The sequence below is a fragment of the Anomaloglossus baeobatrachus genome, chromosome 3, assembly GCF_048569485.1.
Source record: "Anomaloglossus baeobatrachus isolate aAnoBae1 chromosome 3, aAnoBae1.hap1, whole genome shotgun sequence".
Taxonomy (NCBI): Eukaryota; Metazoa; Chordata; class Amphibia; order Anura; family Aromobatidae; genus Anomaloglossus; species Anomaloglossus baeobatrachus.
In genome coordinates, this window is record NC_134355.1 from 485,023,031 (window position 1) to 485,044,744 (window position 21,714).

The following is a 21,714-nucleotide window of genomic DNA, read 5'->3' on the forward strand; positions in this document are numbered from 1 at the left end:
CTTTTCTGTCTGTGTCTGCCAGTGATCTAATGTGTATGGCTTTATAGCTGAGAACATGGATACAACTGTATCCAATCTAGGCAATGTTCTGTGAGCTAAATTGCCAGCAAACTACCATATTTGTGTACAAGCTGCTGTTTTTGGAATATCTAGTTAAATAAATAAGCAGTGCAAGAAAATAATTAAAATAATAATACAATTTCAATAAAGACGGCTTAATAAATAAATAACGATACAAAAAAATGCAAAAACTAATAACGTTCAAATTGTGGGTTTGGCTTCCCCTCTGAAGTGTATGGGGAAATGAAGCAACAGTTCCTGCCTGCAAATTGCAGAAGGTGAGTTTTATTGATGGAGAAATTAAGTTCTGTAGTAACTCTATCGAAGTTTAAAGAGAAATCAAGGGAGGCTAGTCTCTGGGTGTGAAATGGTTAAGTGTTTCCAGGCAGTGAAGGGTTACCCCTCCGTATGTCACTATACCATGTGCAGCAGTGGCTGTGTAGCGGGCGTGTCACTGTATCCGGATAGCTGGCTCCCTGCAGCACAGAACAGGTGCTGCCCGCAGCTGCTGCACCACATCCCTCTGCACCTGCACCCAGGGACCGGCTCACATACAGGTACACTCATCTCCTGCTTCAGGGGGCACATAGCTGGGTAACATCAGTCCTGTACTGCAATGCAGGATCTGTGCGAGGGGAGGAGTCCTTGGTAGTGCTTGGCATAGTGTGGCATCAGGCACATCTGCTCTGCATGTGTGAGAATGGGTGCAGGGGCACCTGGGTGCTGGCATAGTGCTACTGGGAATGGGTGGTCTATGTAATCATGCTCCAAACTGACACTAAAGCAATGGCAGGAGGGAGAGGCTGTATTTAGATGTAAGGTGACACCTCAGGAGCTGTTTAGCTCAGGGCACTTTAAGCTTTTTCAGCAAGGTATGAGTATAGGATTAGATTAGCCGTCCTTAAAGGAAAACTAAGTTGACTGGAACATGTGGCGGTATTTCTATATATCAGGGCTCATGCGTTACTGCATTGTATACCCGTCTTCCACGAATTTCAAAATCTGACACTAGAACCCCTTGTCCATACGGCATCATGAGCGCAGACTGCAAAACGTCCCCACCATATCACAGAGTAAGGCTGCTTTCACACATCCGGCGCTTTGCATAAAAAACACAAACGTTTTTTTTTTGCCGCCGGTTGCATTTCTTTTGTATAGACTTACATTAGTGCCGTATTGTACCGCATGGGCTTGCGTTCCGGTTGTTTTTTGCCGCATGCGGCAGATTTAGCCGATGCGGTGGCCGGATGGAACGTTGCCTGGCACGGTTTTTTGTCCGGCAAAAAAAAAACGCATCGCGCCGCATCCGGCCGATGCGTGGCGATTTGCAATGCATGCCTATGGACGCCGCATGCTGTGTCCTGCGGCAAAAACCGCATCCGGCTGCCACATGCATTATTTTCCACTGCGCATGCTCAGTAGCCTGCCGCGAGCGGCAAAAAACGGATGGGCCGCATGTGAAAAACGTATGCCAAGGATGCGGTATTGTCGCTGCATCCGTTGCATAGGTTTTAGAGCCGGATTGGCCGCCTCTGCTAAAACCGGAGGTGTGAAAGCAGCCTAGGGCCCTGTGCGCACACTGTAGTGTTGGGTGCAGTTTGGGGCCCTAAACTGCATGCCTTTCCTTCCTCCGCAAAGTCTGTGAGAATTCAGAAAGCCTGTGCGCACGTTGCTTTTTTTGTCTGCAGTTTTTGTTGAAAAAAAGAAGCAGCTCGTCACTTCTTTTCTGCGTTTTTCCATTGAATATAGTGGAAATACGCATGGGCAAAAACGCACCGAAACGCACCAAAAATGCTACATAAAACTCATGCGTATTTTTATGCATTTTTCCGGCCAGAGGGTCTGTTTTTTGCTGAAGAAAAAAAAACTATAGGTGTGCGCACATAGCCTTAGGCAGGATTCACGTTGGTGTATTTAACGGTCCATATAGACTGCAATACCCGGTTAAAGGCAGGTCAACAAACAAAACTGATGTGTGTCTATGAGGCACGGGCGACCCGTGGTCAATCCAGGCATTGTAGAACGTATACGGACTGTGAAATCTGCTGCGTTCTTTCAGTAGTCAAACCAATCAGGGGTGAGCATACCAGGGGCGAACATACTGTATTTTACGAGCTCTTGGACTGCTAAGGGCCACATATTGTTCTTGAACAGGGGCCCTTTTCTGTCTGTGTCCGCCAGTGAAACCTATGTACCAAAGAATAATCAAGAGGCAGCACAAGGAGTGTATGTTGGGTGTCCTTAGGACTTATTCACACGTCAGTATTTGGTCAATATTTTTCATCAGTTTTTGGATGCCAAAACCAGGTGTGGAACCTACAGATAAGGCCGGAGTTCCACTTGCGTATGACTATTGCGAGTCTTGCATCGGTATCACCCGGCACAGCCTGACGCTCTCCCGACACCAGCGCCTCAACTGCATAGAAATACATGCAGCCGACCCGCTCCTGTCAGGAGAGTGTGTGGCCGTGGCGGGTGATACCGATGCAAGACGCGCATTAGTCATATGCAAGTACCGTACCCTAATTCAAACATTGACACCCATTCTGTGAGACACTCCTGGTTTTGGCAAATACTGATAAAAAACTGATCAAAACATGTAAAAGTCTCGAGTTTTGGATCATGATTGCGTTGCATATCTTCCCGTGACTGCTGCTGAAATATTATCTGTTTGGGGGAACGGTAGGGAGACCCCTCATATAAATGACAATCATCTGATCCTGTTTAGCTCGACAAGTTGGTACAACTCCCTAACTTGCCGGACTTTCCTGCAGCCAGATGTTAGCTGTAAATCAATAGGCAAATATTAGCACTAATGCTTCCTTATTTCTTATCCATTGAAATCATCCACAGATAATAGCAACAAGTAATAGCGGATAGCAACAAAGTCACTAAGGAAACAATAAGAAAGGAGTATGACACCATACAAACCGTTCCTTTTTTATTAGGTGGCGTTTCTCGTTACTTTGTATCTTACAGTTGCATGGTACTGTGGGATGTCATTTGTTAGGACACTGTGTGGTGGGTGATTTCTCCAGATCTCCACAGACTTCAATCATTTTTCCTTATTAAAGTGGTAGTCTGGTTTAGGAAACAAAGATTTAAATATTTCTTTTAGATATTTCTGGGTTCCGCTGTTCAGGACGTTCAGCTCTTGACCTGGTGGAAAGCAGTTAGGACGAGTTTCTATAGGTCCACACCACCTGTATCAGGTTTTTTGTGTGTCATCTGATGACATCTGTTATCAAATCGACATTGTCATTAGGCGTAGCAAGGGCTCTCTTTCTAAATAACTTTTTATGTCCTGCATCAATTTGGATTCAGACAGCCAAATAGCGGAGCATTCAATGGTGGAGGTTAGAGCCGCCGGCACCTTCTTCCACCAATCAGCATGTGCAGCTGAGATAGCAGATGCGATCACGTTACCTCATCCTTATCTGCTGTCCAGAGCGCCAAGGGTACGGGAGTAAGGTGAGTATTTGGTGTTTTTTTATAAAAAATGTGTATGGAATATATTCCTGCATATAGGAGGTCTATGTGGGGGCTCATACTCAATTTAGGGAAACTATGCAGGGGTTCATCCTGTATATAGGGGATAATGTGGGACTTACATTGTATTTAGGGGGAAATAAGGGGCCTCATTATATTAGGGGCTGTGTTTTGGCTAATACTGTATTTAGGAGGGTGTCAGCATACTTAAGTCTGCTCAATATTAAGTGACACAATTAATCTAATATATAAAGCTGAGTGTGTGTGTGTGTGTGTGTGTGTGTGTCCGGGATTGGCATCTGCACCGTCACAGCTACAGCCACAAAATTTTGCACACTCACACTTCTGGACCCCGAGAGCGTCATAGGCTATGTTTTGAGGGGAAATTTTAACCCCGCGCTTTACAGTTTTTCACCAAAAAACCTGCCTCCATTAAAGCGAATGGAGCTGGGAGCCACAGTGCAGCCAGAACTTCAGAAGAATGCGCAGCCACGCCCTTAAATGCATTGGCGTTGTCACAATGCAGCCAGGGAAAGAAACAGACACAGACAGGGAAAGAGGCAGACATAGACAGGGTAAGAGACAGACACAGACACAGGCAAAGATACAGAGACAGACACAGGGAAACAGACAGGGAAAGAGAGGGAAAAAGACAGACAGGGTAAGAGACAGACAACGACAGGTAAAGAGACAGACAAAGACAGACACAGGGAAAGAGACAGAGGGAAAGAGACAGACAGGGAAAGAGACAGGGAAAGTGACATAGATACACAGACCGGGAAAGAGATTGAGACAGACGGAGAAAGAGACAGAGACAGACAGGGAAAGAGACAGACAAAGAGATAGAGAGAGAGAGAGACAGAGACTTATATGCAGAGGGGGAGACAGACATTATAAGTACATTTATATCTATTTGTTTTGTGGTTTTTGTGTGCAGAATACATTTCTGTTAATACATTCTATTTTGTTAACAGCAGTTATTAACCCGGGCGAAGCCGGTAGTACAGCTAGTATAAAATAATTCTGATTATGTTAATATTAATATTGAGCAGAATTGCAGCCTATAGGTTTGTCCTTAACAACAGTTACAGTCTCGCATGTGGCCCCTCTGAAAAATTAAGTGCCTCCCCTCATATACTAATCTGTACACCATATATTGTATACTGTGTGCGCAGACATCCAATATTATATATGTGATGATATAATATTTGTTCTGTACTTATATTATAATATCAGATGTCTGTAGTCAATATATCATAGATCAGTCACATATTCTCCTGTACATTGTATGTGGTATTCTATATACAGAGATCAGATGTTATATGTAGGATAATGTGTGACTGGTATAATATCTGATATTCTGTCGTCATTTTATATTATATACCATCTGATGTATGTGCACATCCACTATACAGGAGAATATATGACCGGCGTATGATCTACACAGTGACTGCAGACACCAGATGTTATATACAGGATAATATGTAATGGTATAATATCTGATATTCTGTAGTCATAGTATATTATATACCATCATATATTACCCTATGACATCTAATGTCTATAGTCACAGTATATCATATACTAATCTGTGTAATGTATTTGGTATCCTATGTGCACAGAGATCCAATGTTATATACAGCATATGTGACTGTTGTATATTATACTATAAGTACAAAATATCAGATACACCAATCACATATTATCCAGTATATACCATCTGATGTCTGTACATACAGTATATCACAAAAGTGAATACACCCTTCACATTTTTGTAAATATTTTATTATACCTTTTCATGAGATAATACTGACTATATGACACTTTGATATAATGTAAAGTAGTCAGTGTGCATCTTGTATAACAGTGTAAATTTGGTGCCCTGTAAATAACTCAACACACAGTCATTAATGTCTAAACCACTGGCAACCAAAGTGAGTACACCCCTATGTGAAAATGGCCAAATTGTGCCCAATTAGTCATTTTCCCTTCCCAGTGTCATGTGACTCATTAGTGTTACAAGGTGTGAATGGGGAGCACTTGTCACTGGAAGTTCAACAAGGCTCCTCATGGCAAAAAAATCTCTGGGGATCTAAAAAAAAAATAAAAAAAAAATGATGCTTTACATAAAGATGGCTTTAGCTATAAGAAGATTGCCAACACCCTGAAACTGAGCTGCAGCATGGTGGTCAAGACCATACATGGGTTTAACAAGACAGGTTCAACTCAGAACAGGTCGACCAAAGAAGTTGAGTTCACAGGTTGTCTTTTCAAAATGGACGTATGAGTGCAGTCAGCATTGCTGCAGAGCTAAAATGGGTGGGGAGGTCAGCCTATTAGTGCTCAGACCATATGCCGCACACTGCATCACATTGGCTGCATGGTTGTCGTCCCAGAAGGAAGCCTCTTCTAAAGATAATGGACAAGAAAACCTGCAGTTTCCTGAAGACAAACAGAATAAGGACATGGATTGTTGGAACCATGTCCTGTGGTCAGATGAGGCCAAGATAAACTTATTTGGTTCAGATGGTGTCAAGTGTGTGTGGAGGCAACCAGTGAAGAAATACAAAGACAAGTGTGTCTTGCGTACAGTCAAGCATGGTGGTGGTTGCATGAATGCTGCCAGCTGTGGGGAGCTATAGTTCATTGAGGGAACCCTGAATGCCAACATGTACTGTAACATGCTGAAGCAGAGCATGATCCCCTCCCTTCAGAAACTGGGCTGCAGGGCAGTATTCCATTATAAACAACCCCAAACACCCCTCCAAGATTATCACTGCCTTGCTAAAGAAACTGAGGGTAAAGGTGCTGGACTGGCCAAGCATGTCTCCAGACCTAAACCCTATTGAGGATCTCTGGGACATCTTCAAACGGAGGTGGAGGAGCGCAAGGTCTCTAACATCCACCAGCTCCATGATGTCATTATGGAGGATCGAAGAGGATCCAGCGGCTCCTGTGAAGCTCTAGTGAACTCCATACCACAGAGAGTTAAGGCAGTGCTTGAAAATAAATGGGGCCAGACAAAACGTTGACACTTTGTGCACAAATTGCCACTTTCACTTAGGGGTGTACTCACATTTGTTGCCAGCAGTTTAGAGATTAATGGCTGTGTGTTGAGTTATGAGGGCACAACAGTTTTGTTTTCGCTATCTCAATACATAAAAAACACATCAAAAAAGGTAGAAACATGCGTCTTCTCGCCAAGAGATGCAGTTTTAGGTGCAGAAAATCTGCAGCTAAATCTGCAACGTGGGAGCATACCCTTACAATACGCTCTGGAGGCAGATTCTCGTGCGGTTCGGTGTCTGGCCCCATAGATTATTTACATATAAGAAAAATATGGATTTCACTGGATTACAGATAACAAGGTACTTTCTATAACCTGCGTGCCCATATAGACGGCTTCGGAGAGCTGATCCTACACATCCTGACAGATGCCCTTTAACAAGTAGTTTGTAAAAGCAATACCCAAATACAATGGTGGAATAGCATTTTTTTTATTATTATTAAATCCCACAAAACTTTTTTTCATTTTCCAGTGCATTAAACTATAAATTAAATCGTACTATTAAAAATATTCAACTCATTGGGAAAAAACAAGCCCCATATGACTTGATTACAGAGAAATAACATGTATGACTTTAAGGCTAAGACCGCACTTTGCGTTTCCACCTGCGTTTCAGCTGCTTTTTAGGTCCGTTTTGAACTGCAGCGTTTTCATGCCAAAAGGCATGCGTTTTGCTTTTCCATAATAGTCTATGGAAAATGTTGATTTCTAGTCCGCACTTTGCATTTTAAAACGCTGCGTTTAATTTGCATATTTTGTGGCAAAAACCATGCGTTCAAAGAAGCAGCATGCCAATTGTTTTTGCCATTTCTGCAGCGTTTTGCTATCACTAAAGTCAATGAGAAATGGCAAAAAACAAGAAACTTCAAAATTCCTGAGTTTTACCTGCTTTTTAGGTGCAGAAAACATGCGTTTTGAACAAACAAAACGCATGCTTTTCTAACATTAAAATAAGGGAATAATATGTCCCTTTACACGCATAGTCCGACAATTAAATTAAAGAAAATTATGATTTTATTGCTATTTTAGAAATAAATATTATAATACCGCTATAATTTCATGAAATATAACTATTTTCTTTATTAATTCAAAAATTATATGTTTTGCTTTTTTTCCTCTTTTTTCATTCTGTTTGACTATTTAATCTTTATTAGGCAGTGTCTTGATGTTCAAAACGCATGTCAAAACGCAGGTGAAAAAGCGCTGAAAACGCATCTAAAACGCGGTAAATATGCATGCGTTTTTAGCGCTAAATTTCTGAAAAAGGCAACTTTGGCTAAATCAATTAAGGCAAAAACGTGCTTTTACAACTGCATGTAGGGCAACGCAAAGTTCAGTCATAGCCTAAATGAAGAAATGGCAAACAAAAAAGTGAAAAATAGCTGCCACTTGAAGGAATCGTGCAGATGTCCATGCAAATCTGTCAGGGCACAGACTGCAATGCAGGAACTGGCCGCGGTTTTCCTGATCCGAGTGTAACCGTTATGCTACGGTCGGGAGACCCGTGGCCAGTCCATGCTTGTGGTTCATGCTCAGACCAATTTGCACAGATGTCTGAATCAGCCCTAACTGGTTTTGTAAAGTTTAGACACGCAGATTTGTGAAGGGAACCTGTCAGGTCCAATATGCACCTATAACCACGAGCAGTTGTGGGTGCATATTGCTAATCCCTGTCCCTGTATACACTAGCATAGATAAAGAGATCTTTACAAAAAGTATTTCTAAAGATCTCTTACCTTTTGCTAATGAGCACGGGGACTAGTCGCAAGGGCGTTATATCCCCTGGCTAGTTTTTTCTATAAGCATGTTAGCATGCCCACAGGGTTGTATTAACATGCTATTCAGTGCAGCGTCACCAGCGGTGATGTGTGTACCTGTGTCCGCTGTGACTACTCTTCTGAATGATCCGCACTTCCGGTCATGCGCAGTATGACACGTCCTAGCTTCAGAGAGGTCTAGTGCTCATGACTGGAAGTGCCCGGCATTCAGAAGTGCGGACACTGGTACGCGCAGGCCCGCTTGTGACGCTGCATTAAATAGCATGTTAGTAGACACCTGTGGGCATGCTAATAGAGTTAACTAGCCAGTGAATATAACACCCTTGCAACTAGTCCGAGGGCTCATTAGCATATTATATACTGTGCCGCCCCAGCAGCGTATCGAACCGCTCGGACCCGGGATAGTGTCAGTTCGTGGCTCGAGGGTCTTCGGACTCGGTGGCTTAGGGGCCACACTTTAAAGTAAAAGGGGGATATTTACAGGGGAGTTATACTTCATGATGCCAATAGAAAAAAAAAAACAGAAGTTGTGCACTGCACTGCTTACCACTCTGTGGAAAATGCTGCAAGAAAGTCCTTTGGCTCAATTCCATGTAGAGCCTGTCTTGTGGGTGCTTGAAGTGCAGATCAGCTGCTGTATCCTCACATTGGACTTGGCTGAAAAAAACAGCTGACGGCAAGTGGAAATCCTGAACTACCGTGGTGCTATATGCCAAGAAGCCAGAGCAAGTACCAATATCATATGTGGACCCGTGAAAGCACCCCTAGAGGTGCAAAACGGTACCGTCGTCCTTGTGCTCCGCTCCCCCTGCTCCCTCATGTTTGTATCACCTGTCTGCAAAAAATAAAAATAAAATAGATTTCTTGACACCGCAGAGTGCTGCCAAAACTTCTCTTTTTTATGATATTGATACTTCATGATGCCACCCGTGGTGTGCGGTAACTGGGAGGACCGCCGCTGCCGTTGGGAGTACCCAGGGTGATGGAATGGGGCAGCAAGGTGTCGTTACCCTCCATGCCACGGGACTCTGGATGATGATACTAGATGCCGTGACGGGGAGATCACTCATGTACTCACTCAGCCAGTAAGCAGACGCTGACAACCGAGTAAACCAAGTCTCTGGGTGCCGCTGCCGCTCAAGGGAAGCTCGTCTGGGTACCGTCCTTTGCAGTGCTGCCTGATGGTTCGTGACCTGCCTTCTGGCACAAAGTTTAAATTCACCGTAGTGGCCCGGTAGTCTGGAACTTGCCGGATCCCGCTCCCCATTATGGCTAAGTGTGGGAGTCTGCTCTCAGGGCTCACGCTTGGGATTTTAGTGGGCCGCTTATATGGAAGGCCCTATCCCCCTCGTTGCGCTAGTGCCCCGATTCTGGAGCTAGTGAAAACAGTCCATGAAGGCTCCGTTCTCTGCAGGTTAATTGCCGGGTTGCCTGAAGCTTCTCCCCGACCTAGGGTCAGTGTACCCCGCCGTACCTTCGGTCCCGGACCGGTAATAGGACCAGGCTGCTGACCGTTCTCCTTAACAGGTCCAGGCATCTTGCCTCAATCCCCTGCAAACGGGGGTCTGACTTTTCTAGGTCTAGACCACTGTCTGCAACCTAGACTGCTACTCTTGGGAGCCACCGCTCCCTGCCTCCTCCACTTCACTACTCCAGCACACTACTTTTTCTTCTCCACTCTGACACTCCTCACCTCCCCTTCCTGACCCTTAGGTGGGCGACCCTATTCCACTCAAGCCGCCCACTGGTTGTCTGGTGGGTGTAGTGCAGCGTGTATCTAGGATTTGATTTGCTGTTGGAGGCAGCACTGTAAGATGGGGACCCAGAACCATGAGGGATTTGAATACTGCACTGAAGAGGAAGAGCGTACAGTACCCTGTGACGACCTGATAGTCCAGGGGCGTCACAATACAATGTTAGTGTACACAGGGACGGTTAGGTAGAGAATAGCAATATATACCCGAAACTGCTCGTGGTTCTGTGTTCATATTGCACCTGACAGGTTCACTTTAATCACAAATCTGTGTGTATAAACTTTAGGCCTATGCGTATGAAAATCAGTGCGAGTGGAGTGCGATTTTAAAAAAAAAAATTAAAAAAAAAATAATAGCATTCCACTCGGACCAAGATTACCCTATGTGTCAGCACACGAGCGATTATTTTCTCAGCCCTAATCGGACCGAGAAAATAATCGCAGCATGCTGCGTTTGTAATGCGAGACTCTTTCTCTCGCACCCATTCAAGTGTATGGGGCGAGAGAAAAATTGCACTGCACTCGCAGTACCGCGAGTGCAGGGCTAGAATGGCAATAGCCGGCATTGGAGAAGAGAGGGAGATAAATCCCTCCCTTTTCTTCTCAGAGCCAGACCTCCCCCCGCAGCTGAGGTCCGCACGCATGGTCGGACCTCAGTCGCAGAGACACTCGCATGACTCTCGGCTTTGCTGTCCTGGCAGCGTGAGCCGAGTGTCATGCGAGGGGATCGCAGTAATCCCTGTGTGGCCCAGCTTAACAAAACTAGTTAGGTCTCATTCAGACATCTGTGCAAACTGGTCTGAGCATGAACCTCAAGCATATTGCACCCGACAGGTTCTCTTTAATCAGAACAGTTTTTTGTAAGATGAGAAATGTACCGCCCCTGCAGCAGTCGGACTGCTCGGATCCGGGGTTACTGTGGCTCGAGGGTCTCTGGATCTGGGGGCTTGCGGACACTCAAAAATATAAGGGGCTATTTACAGGGGGATTAGTGTTCGTGACGCCACCTGTGGTTCGCGGTAAGGGGAGTACCGTCGCTGGGAGTACCCGGGGGAGATGGAGCGGGGCAGCCAGATGACGTTCCCTCCATGGGTAGGGTAGGCCCTGGGACTCTGGATGGTGGAGATGTAGGGAAGTGTGGTGCAGGCCAGGCAGGGAGATGCAGGGGAATCAACGTACTCACTCAGGTCGTGTGGGTGTTGGCCATTAAGCAGACTCTCACACAGGAGTAAACCAAGTCTCTGAGTGCCGCTGCCACTCAGGGGAACTCATCCGGGAATCCATTCCCGTTGGTATTGCTGATGGTTCTGGACCTGCCTCCATGCACTGTATTTATATGTTTTTGAGTGACCCTTCAGCCTGAAGCTTTCGGGGTCCCGCTCCCTAGAATTAGTTAGAGGAGCTGTGCTCTCGAAGGCTGACACTTGGGATCTCAGTGGGCCACATAAGCTGGAAAGCCCTATCCCCCTCGTTGTGTTGGTGCCTTCGATCTCTGAGCTCTTGGGGAAAGTTCATAAAGAGACTATCCTCCACAGGTTAATTATCAGGTTGCGTGAATCTACTCCCTGATCTAGGGTCCAGTACCCCGCCGTTCTCGGTACCAGTCCGGTTACTAGATTTTCCAGTGCCAACCGTTCTCCAAAACTATAGGCCCCGTCACACGCAGAGATAAATCTTTGGCAGATCTGTGGTTGCAGTGAAATCATGGACATATTGTTCCATTTGTACACAGCCACAAACCTGGTACTGATTGTCCACAATTTCACTGCAACCACAGATCTGCCGCAGATTTATCTATGTGTGTGATAGGGCCTTAAGTCTAGGCACCCTTCTCCAATACCGTGCGACCGGGTCTCCGACTCCTCCGGTCCCAGACCACAGTCTGTGACCTAGCCAAAGTCTCCCAGGGAGCTCCAACTCCCTCCAGCTCCTCACTTTCTGAGGGCTACTTCTCAACTCACTATGTCCCTCCCACCAGCCTATCTGACCCCTAGGCGGGTGGCCCTTTTCCAACTAGACCCCCCACTGGTGTGCCTGACGTGGTGTAAGGTGTGGTTAGGATTTGAATGCTGATGGAGCAATACCAAAGGTTAGGATCCCAGAACCATGGAGAGTGAGTTCTGCACCATAAGAGAAAGGAGTGCAGTTCTCTGTGACACCCTGACTAGTATGGTGCGTCACAGATATACACTACCATCGTTTTTATATTGGCAGACAGAACTACCGTATGTTTGTCAGGGATTTAAAAAACTGCAAAACATTGATTCTTAATGGTTGTTCTACTATCACTCACCAAATCTAGATTGTGTCAAAAACATGTGAGCCATTACCCATATCTGTATTGTCTATGTCAGTGATGGCGAACCTATGGCACGCGTGCCACCAGGGGCACGCTGAGCCCATTCTACTGGCATGCGTGCTGTTGCCCGATCCTGCAGCTTTGGTCTGCTAGTGCAGTCGCGCCGGCAGATCAAATCTGTGTTGGAGCGGAGGAGACATTTCTCCTCCGCTCTGACACTCCTCGTCCCCCAGGCTGCAGGTGTGTTGCCTAGGAGACGGAGGAGCGTCAGAGAGCGGCGCCGGCGTCGTTTTCTGGCCACGTGGGAACTGAGGACCCAGCAGCGCGCAGCGGGGGAGCGGGTGCCAGTAAGTTGTGTGTTGCTTTTTTTATTTTCTTTATAACTCGTGTGCGGCTGTGCCGGGGTGGGGGAGCGCACATGCCGGGGGGGGGGGGGGGGAACACGCATGCCAGCATGGGGGGGGGGGGAGGACATGCATGCCAGGATGGGGGGGAAACATGCTTGCCAGCATGGCGGGGGACATGCATGCCAGGATGGGGAACAATGCATGCCAGGATGGGGAACAATGCATGCCAGGATGTGGAAACATGCATGCCAGGATGGGGAAACATGCATGGCAGGATGTGGAAACATGCATGGCAGGATGGAGGAAACATGCATGCCAGGATGGAGGAAACATGCATGCCAGGATGGAGGAAACATGCATGCCAGGATGGAGGAAACATGCATGCCAGGATGGAGGAAACATGCATGCCAGGATGGGGAAAACATGCATGCCAGGATGGGGAAAACATGCATGCTAGGATGGGGAAAACATGCATGCCAGGATGGAGGAAACTTGCATGCCAGGATGGAGGAAACTTGCATGCCAGGATGGAGGAAACATGCATGCCAGGATGGAGGAAACATGCATGCCAGGATGGAGGAAACATGCATGCCAGGATGGAGGAAACATGCATGCCAAGATGGAGGAAACATGCATGCCAGGATGGGGAAAACATGCATGCCAAGATGGGGAAAACATGCATGCCAGGATGGAGGAAACATATGCCAGGATGGAGGAAACATACATGCCAGGATGGAGGAAACATACATGCCAGGATGGAGGAAACATGCCACGATAGGGTACATTTACCAGGAAGGGGTACATTTACCTGGATGGGGTTAAATTAACCAGGATTGGGAACATTTACCAGGATGGAGGACATTTACCAGGAATGGGGCCGTGATGGGGACAAATATACCAGAATGTAGGAAATATATATCAAGACGGGGGACATGTTTACCTGGAAGTGGCCGAGGAAGGGGGACAGAACTACACAATGATGGGGAGGGGAGCCACTCGTACGTCTTTATGGGATTTCAAGATGTTCAGACTTTGAAATTGTAGATGTGGATTATAGGGTGACACCTGATTGCATTCCATGCTAAAATCTCTGTCTACTATGCTGCAATTTTTCCCAGAAAGATCAATCCAACTGCTGTGTCTGGAAAGGGCAGGGGCTCAGCTTCCATGTGTGGTAAGCATGAGCGTGATGCCCCTTGCTGGAGAGAAGAGAAGACGGCAAAGGTAAGGTTACAATCAATTCTTTATATAATAGGATTGGTTGGCACTTCGGAAAAAAAATTGGGTTTAGGGCTACAGTTTCGGCACTCGGCCTGTAAAAGGTTTGCCATGACTGGTCTATGTCATGTGAGGTAACACTCCCATGGGTTTATTTTGGGCAAACAGATTGCAAGTTAGTTTAGCAATAGGTTTCTTGGTGCTGTAAGGGTTAGAGACTCTTTATCTGACTATCCTTTGGAGCCTTAGGGCATATGCGCACGTTGCGTTTTTTCATGCGTTTACGCACCGTTTTGAACTGCAGCGTTTTAATGCCAAAATGCATGCGTTTTGCTTTCCAAGCAAAGTCTATGGGAAATAGGCATATTTTGTGCGCACTGTGTCCAAAAATGCTGCGTTTTTTGTGTCAAAATTTTGTCAAAATCTCTGCGTTTGAAAAAGCAACATGTCAATTATTTTGAGCGTTTTGGCAGCGTTTTGCTAACATTGAAGTCAATGAGAATTATCAAAACGCATCCTAAATTCAAATCATTGCGTTTTACTTGCATTTTTAATGCGATCTGCATGTATGTTTGTCAACAAAAAGGCATCCGTTTTTGGCTGGTAGTGAGCTCAAGGGCTTCCCTGAATACATCACATCCTCAACTAACGTACAGTTCCATTTTGCAAAGACATTTTCTAAGAGATTCTACCTATTCAACAGAATATAATGAATGTTTGGTGGCATGAAATGACATCAGTTGATGTCTATTTTTTTTTTTCGTTTCTGGAAACTTTATTCTATTATGACAATGTTTTGGAAACGAAACTACCAAAAAGCAAGAAAAATGCATGTGAAAAGCAATCAAAACCCACCTAAAATGCAATGAAAACTTACTCAAAACGCATGCGTTTTTCAAGTGTTTTTGTGGTCAAAACCAAATTTAACATTGTCAAATTCTGCCAGAGGATACGTTTATTTCTGCAAGGTACAGAATGCCATGTGCGCACATGCCCTTAATGTCATGCAGTGTTCAGATCCACACTCGCGGGGTGCCACGGTGCGGACTCTGTTCACATTGCAGAGTCTGGCAGGCAACCTGAGGTCTCCAAGATGTTTAGCCTCAGCCGGGTATTGGCTGAGTCTTTTTCACTGCTTTCCAGTCCTGCAGGAGTTACCGTATTTTTCGGATTATAAGATACACTTTTCCTCCCAAATATTTGGGAGGAAAATGAGGGGTGCGTCCTGAAATCCGAATGTAGCTTACCGGGAGGTGGAAAATGGGTGCCATGGTGGGGGCTGTGCTTTCTGCTGCAGAGGGCTGTCTGTGCGGGGGCGGGCGGCTGTCTGTCTGTGCGGGGGCGGGTGGCTGTCTGTCTGTGCGGGGGCGGGTGGCTGTCTGTCTGTGCGGGGGCGGGCGGGTGGCTGTCTTGCTGTGTCGGCAGCTGGCTGGCTGTGGGGAGCAATGCGGTGCGGCGGGTGTCCTAGATGCTCTGGCTTAAAATAATAGCGCCCAGAGTTCTCAGCTCAAGATCTCATCTGCACACGCGCAGCCTCCGGGCAGCACTTCTTTGAAGGCCGTACTGCCGACAGAGCATCCGGGACACTCGCCTCACTGCTGTACTCCACACAGACCCCACTGCTGTCAGCACAGACCCCACTGCTGTCAGCACAGACCCCACTGCTGTCAGCACAGACCCCACCGCTGCCATCACAGACCCCACCGCTGCCAACACAGACCCCACCGCAGCACCTGCAGCATTGTCCTACTCCAGTACCGCCACTGTCTCCTGTGACCCCGCTCCACCACCGCTGCCGACCCCTTGTAAGACACCACCAGAAAATAAGACTGACCCCTTTTTTTTTTACCTTTTTCATCTCTAATTTTGGGGTGCGTCTTATTATCCGGTGCGTCTTATAAAACAAAAAATACGGTAATTCTTGTAGAGTGGTGTGCGACTTTTGGAGACTCAGGTTGCTAATTGCTATTGAGCTGTTTCCTCCCTATACAACCCCTTCACCCCCTGAGTTACTTTTTTTTATTTTTTCGTCAATATAGCCATATTAGGGCTTTTTTTTGCAATACGAGTTGTACTTTTACCATATATTGTACTGGAAAATGGGAAAAAAATTCCAAGTGCGGTGAAATTTAAAAAAAAGTGCAATTGCATGATTGTTTTACAGGGTTTTTTTATTCACTGTGTTCACTATATGATAAAACTGATTGTCCATATGATGCCTCACGTCTGTACGAGTTCATAGAACCCAAACATTTATACTTTTATCTAAGTGGCGAAAAAAATCGAGACGTTTGTTCAACTTTTGTCGCCATTTTCCGAGACCTGTAGCGTTCTCATTTTTCGGGATCTGGTGCTTATTGAGAACTTATTTTTTGCATCTTGAGCGGACGTTTTAATTATACCATTTTTGTGCAGATGCTATGTTTTGATTGCATTTTATTGCATTTGTAAAACATTTTGCAGCGACCAAAAATGTAACTTTGGCATTTGGATTTTTTTTTCCTCGCCACACCGTGTACTGATCAGATTAATTGATTTTATATTTGGATAGATTGGGCATTTCTGAATGCGACAATACCAAATGTTTTTATATTTTTTTTAGCCTGGGGCAAATGGGGGGCGATTTAAACTTTTTAGGTTCATATTTTTTTTAACTTTTTTTTTTTTTTTTACATTTTTTATTTATTTTACTAGTGCTCCTAGAAGACTATCACTGCAGTCTCCGATCACCTGTTCATTTATGCTTTGCTCTGATAAGCACAAATGCAACGTTCCTGTGAGCCGGCGCTCACAGGAAAGGAGTCTTGGCAACATCACAGATCATCAGCTGACCCTGCGCTACAATGGTAACATGTTAGCGCCCCGTGATCGTGTCTCAGGGCCGCCGACTGCGGCAGGGAACAGCACAAGACCCGCAGTGGCTGTTTATATTGCGCTGTCAGTGTTTGACAGCGCAATCTAAAAGGTTAACAGGTGCTGGCAGATCTCCAATCCATCTGCGCCTGTTAGCCACACATGTCTGTTGATTAGATCAGCAGACATGTACGGGGATTACTGCAGGCTCACCGCTGGAGCCAGTGGTAATGAAGATAGGAGACCAAGGACGTACAGTTACGTTCTTGGTCGTAAAGGGTTTAAGTCTGGGAAGTCTGTTTGCTGCCGATAACTTCAGCTTAATCTCTTGTGATTCCGGTCTTTGTACCTATTTTTGCTTACCTGTAGTTTGCTTTTTGAGTGGTGTGCAAGTTTCCCCGTTGTGCGTTTACTTCCTTCCTTATACTTTATTTCCCCCTCGTACACGTATAGTTTATCCTTTGTGTTTGTGTTTAATGTGTACGTGTTTTTTTTACCCCTGTCCGTGTCATTTATGGGGCTTGTTAAGGTGTGTCCAGCCCACCTCAAGGGTGGGGCAGAACAGTAGTAAGAACAAGGCTCGGACAGGAGTCAGGGTCACTCTGGGGGCTCAGACCTGGCTACCGTCAAGCCCACCTCTGAGATAAGGGACAGCGCGGGGACCCCAGTTTGAGGGTCAGTATTGTTATTTTATACCCCCTGATACTTATTTTCAAATGTAGCTCTTTGTGACCAAACCCTTTTGCTATAAATTCTCATGTGTCTTAACATCTGAGGCCGGTTATAGATTCTCATATGTAAGCTATCCACTTTGGAAGGCGCCTGGCTGTAGAAGAAGCTGAAGTTTCGTGACAATTGCAGCTGTGGTATTAGCTGCATTGGAGTTGCTTGGATTGTTTTCCTTTCATGTCTATTTACCCCTGTCTGTCTTCCTACCCTTGTGTTAGATTGTTGCAGTGGTGAGACTAGTGCTCTCGCTGGCCTTCTCACTAGCCATGGTGAGGGGACGGCAAGCAAGGACTTAAGTACGTGATTTGAGTGAAAGAACCCATATACTCCTATACATTAGGGAGTGCAGGAAACAGCCTCAGGTGACTGCAGGAGTTGACCCCTGCAAATCTCTCCCTACTACCAGGGCCCACCATTGTATTGTGTTCACAGTGTATCAAAGTGGCACTCGCTGTGGGATCCCTTATTCCTTGCAGAACCCAGTAGTCACTGCGTGACACTCACCCATTTAAGTCTTTGGATGCTGAAAGGTAATCTGTCACCAGGTTTTTTTTATACCCCATCTAAGAGCAGCATAATGTAGAGATAGAGACCCTGATGTGTCACTTACTGAGCTGTTTGCTGTCATTTTGATAAAATCAATGTTTTCTCTGCTGCAGATCTAGCAGTTATACAGAACTCATGAATATACTGGACTACCTGGTAGCACGCAAAGTAGTCCTCTAAGGGCTCATGCGCACGTAACTGCTGAATTTCTGCAGCGATTTGACAGCACATGTGCGCTTCAAATCGCTGCAGCAACACTGCATAATAAATGCAGTATTTTTGTTAAAAACAAAAAGGTGATTTCATGCGCTCGGGATGCTGCCCCCACCATAGACAGAGTGGGAGCTGCATTCAGAACGCACGGAATAATTGACATGCTCATTTTATGAATGCACAGATTTGAGTCAAAATTTTAGCACCCAAATCGCTGCGTTCATAAAAGCAACGTGCGCACGTATCATGCACAATCTGCATAGATTGTACAGGGGACGCAGGACGCAGGCATTTATGCTGCAGTGTTATACACAGCGTAAATGCATGGAATTACGCAACATGCGCATGAGCCCTAACAGTAATCTCCTGCTAATTAAACAGTGATTTAATAAAGGCTATACTTCATCATGCTGCTCTCACATTAGGTGGCAAAAACCTGGTGACAGAATCCCTTTAAGGAAATTTGGTTGCCATACGAAGCCACTATTTACAATCTGACACATTGCAATTCTTAAACATAGAAAACTGTACATAGTCTTCTACGTTATTAATTGCTGCTGTAAAAAAAAAAATGGATTGCATATGAATGACAAGTGAGAATTCTTTGCACCACTGCTCAGTGATGAGAGCTATGATGCCAGGAGGACAACACATGACCATGAGCAGTTCACAGGAGATACAGCAACCAACAGCAAAATTCAGTTCTGCTGCTCTAAACTGCCACTGCTAGTATTATAATGCGGCCCATAGGGCAGAAAAGTAGCAGAACGAGTAATCCCAGAAATGAGTCAATCATGTGATGCTTCCAACCAGTTACAGAATGACTTGTTGCGCGTTTCACAGTTCTTGGAGCCATGCAGTCATGAGATAACAAGATGATTTTGTCAGGCCAGCAAATCAAAAGAGGATGAAGGTATGCCGGCAGGCTGGAGGGCTCGCGTATGGCTGCCATGGAATACTGATATAGCCGCTAGATCAGGCTTTTGCAAATTTATTTTCTTATCTATAATTTTAGTTTAATTTCATTATTATATATTTTGCGTATATTAAGAGAAAACATATCTACACAATATTAAATTATATTCTTCAAACAGAGATATTCATAACCAGCAGGATTTTCATGTATAAAGTAAAGCCAGTGCTAGGATGCTGAATGTAAGCATACCTATTGTTCAGAAATTGGATGTTTTATTTCAGAAATATGTGCAAGTAAAGTTCCAGCAATGCCCTGCTATTTGATTGACAAGTGTAAATCGGAAGGGAATATGTAGGATGGATCTTGCTATCTATTTCCACCCCAGTCTGCCTGCCTGCGCCGGAATTAACGTCTAGGACGGCGACAAGGGAAGGCAGACAGGGGTGGGAATAGATAGCAAGACCCAACCCACAGATTTCCTTTCTGTAGCACATGTCAATCAAATAGCAGTGCATTGCTGTAACTTTACTTACACATATTTTTTAAATAAAACATCTTATCTCTGAACAAAAAGGTAGACTTACACATAGCATCTTAGCCCCAGTATAGCACTGACTTTACTTTATATATGAAAATCCCGCTGGTTGGTTCCCTTTAAATTAAAAAAATGCTCAGAATGTATTAGATTTTGGATTACTGTTACAAAAGGGAAACTATATAAGTTCTGAATAGATATTTCCCTTGATGTCTCAGGCTTTACAAAGCAAGTGAATTTTCATCACAGTGTGCTTGCCCTGATCCATTTCTGTCTGATGGCAGTAGTGATAGGTCAGAGACAGAGAACCACTATTCCTGGACTGTGGTGTCTGTGTATCCTGTGTGATGACGCTTCAGCCTGTCTCTTCTGCTTGTGATAAGTTTCAACCTGTAAGCTTTTACACTTAGGAGGCGGGGAGATGAGTCAAACTGCACCACACTGGAGAATTTACACATGGCACACAAAAGTAACAAAGATATTGTGAGTCAAGAAAATTGTATAACTCGTCCGCTAATCATTTTATGGACTACTATAACACTTCTCTCATATATAAAATAAATATTCACCTACAGAGAGGATATACCAGCGTTGTAGCTAAAATTTCAACTTGGGGATGGGGAGAACACATCTTAGTGGGCTCCCAACTCAGGTAATCATGTTAACAAGTATGGAGGCTCAACCAAATTCTAGTGGGCACCTTAGCAGACAACAATACTGTTAAAGAATTTCATTTTACTAAGACCAAGACCAATATTGCCAGAATTCAGTGACTATATAGTAGTGATTGGCATGTCAGCAGACCTTATAAGTGGTTACAGTACAGTTATTTATACTGATCCACAATTGACGTCCTCCCTGATGGCGATTGTTTACTGTTCCCATCTTTACCACCTAGCCCAAGCTGCAATGTCAATTAGTTCAAGCTACGATTCATCTAGAGAGAGTCTGTAACACACTCATTTCACTTCTTACATATTCAGGACCCTGCTTATCTATTCCCAACCAAACAACCTCTCTACCTCTCTGTTCGGCTAATACTCCAAGGCTAAAGGCCCCGTCACACGCAGCGACGTATCTAATGATATATCACCGGGGTCACGGATTCCGTGACGCACATCCGGCATTGTTAGCGACATCGTTGCATGTGACACGCACGAACAACCGTTAACGATGGAAAATACTCACCAAATCGTCCATCGTTGACACGTCGTTCCTTTTTAAAAAATCGTTGATTGTTGCAGGACGCAGGTTGTTAGTCGTTCCCGAGGCAGCACACATCGCTACGTGTGACACCTCAGGAACAACGAACTGCAGCTTTCCTGCGGCCGCCGGCAATGCGGAAGGAAGGAGGTGGGCAGGATGTTACATCCCGCTCATCTCCGCCCCTCCTGACGATCTCCTCTTCACTCCTGTCAGCGCTGTCACTGCCGCCTATGCCCGCTGCGTTCTTACGTCACTAGCGGTGACGTCACGGGCGATACTGCTGAGAACGTGGCGGGCATAGAAGTCAGTGACAGCGCTGACAAGAGTGAAGAGAAGATAGTCACTGCAGGTAATGATCTCGTCTAACCTTCTGGCAGCAGCGCTTGTCATCCAGTGACCTGGGCTACTGATGTTAGCTCAGGTCACTGCATTGCTCTCCCAGCCAATGGGGAATATTCTGTTCTTCATTGACTGGGACAGTGACTATGGTATGGATAGTCATGTGTCCCCCTTATTGGATTACGCCGGACCTGGATTTGATTGTTCTTTTCAATAAATTGGTGAAAGAGGGAATGTTTTAGGGAGTGTTTTGTCAAATAAAAAACTTTTTTTTTGTTGTCTATTTTTTTTTTTTATTACTGACTGGGTTGGTGATGTCGGGTATCTGATAGACGCCTGACATCACTAACCCCGGGGTCTGATACC

General features: G+C 45.2%; 1 protein-coding gene across 1 annotated transcript in view; it reads left to right on the forward strand.

The window, feature by feature from the left end:
* The first annotated feature begins 542 nt into the window (after positions 1 to 542).
* The window catches only part of PLD1 (phospholipase D1), a 364,378-nt gene continuing 343,206 nt past the window's right edge, over positions 543 to 21,714 (forward strand). The window contains 1 exon segment of the mRNA XM_075340618.1: positions 543 to 617. The gene's annotated coding sequence lies outside the window, so the exon portion shown is untranslated.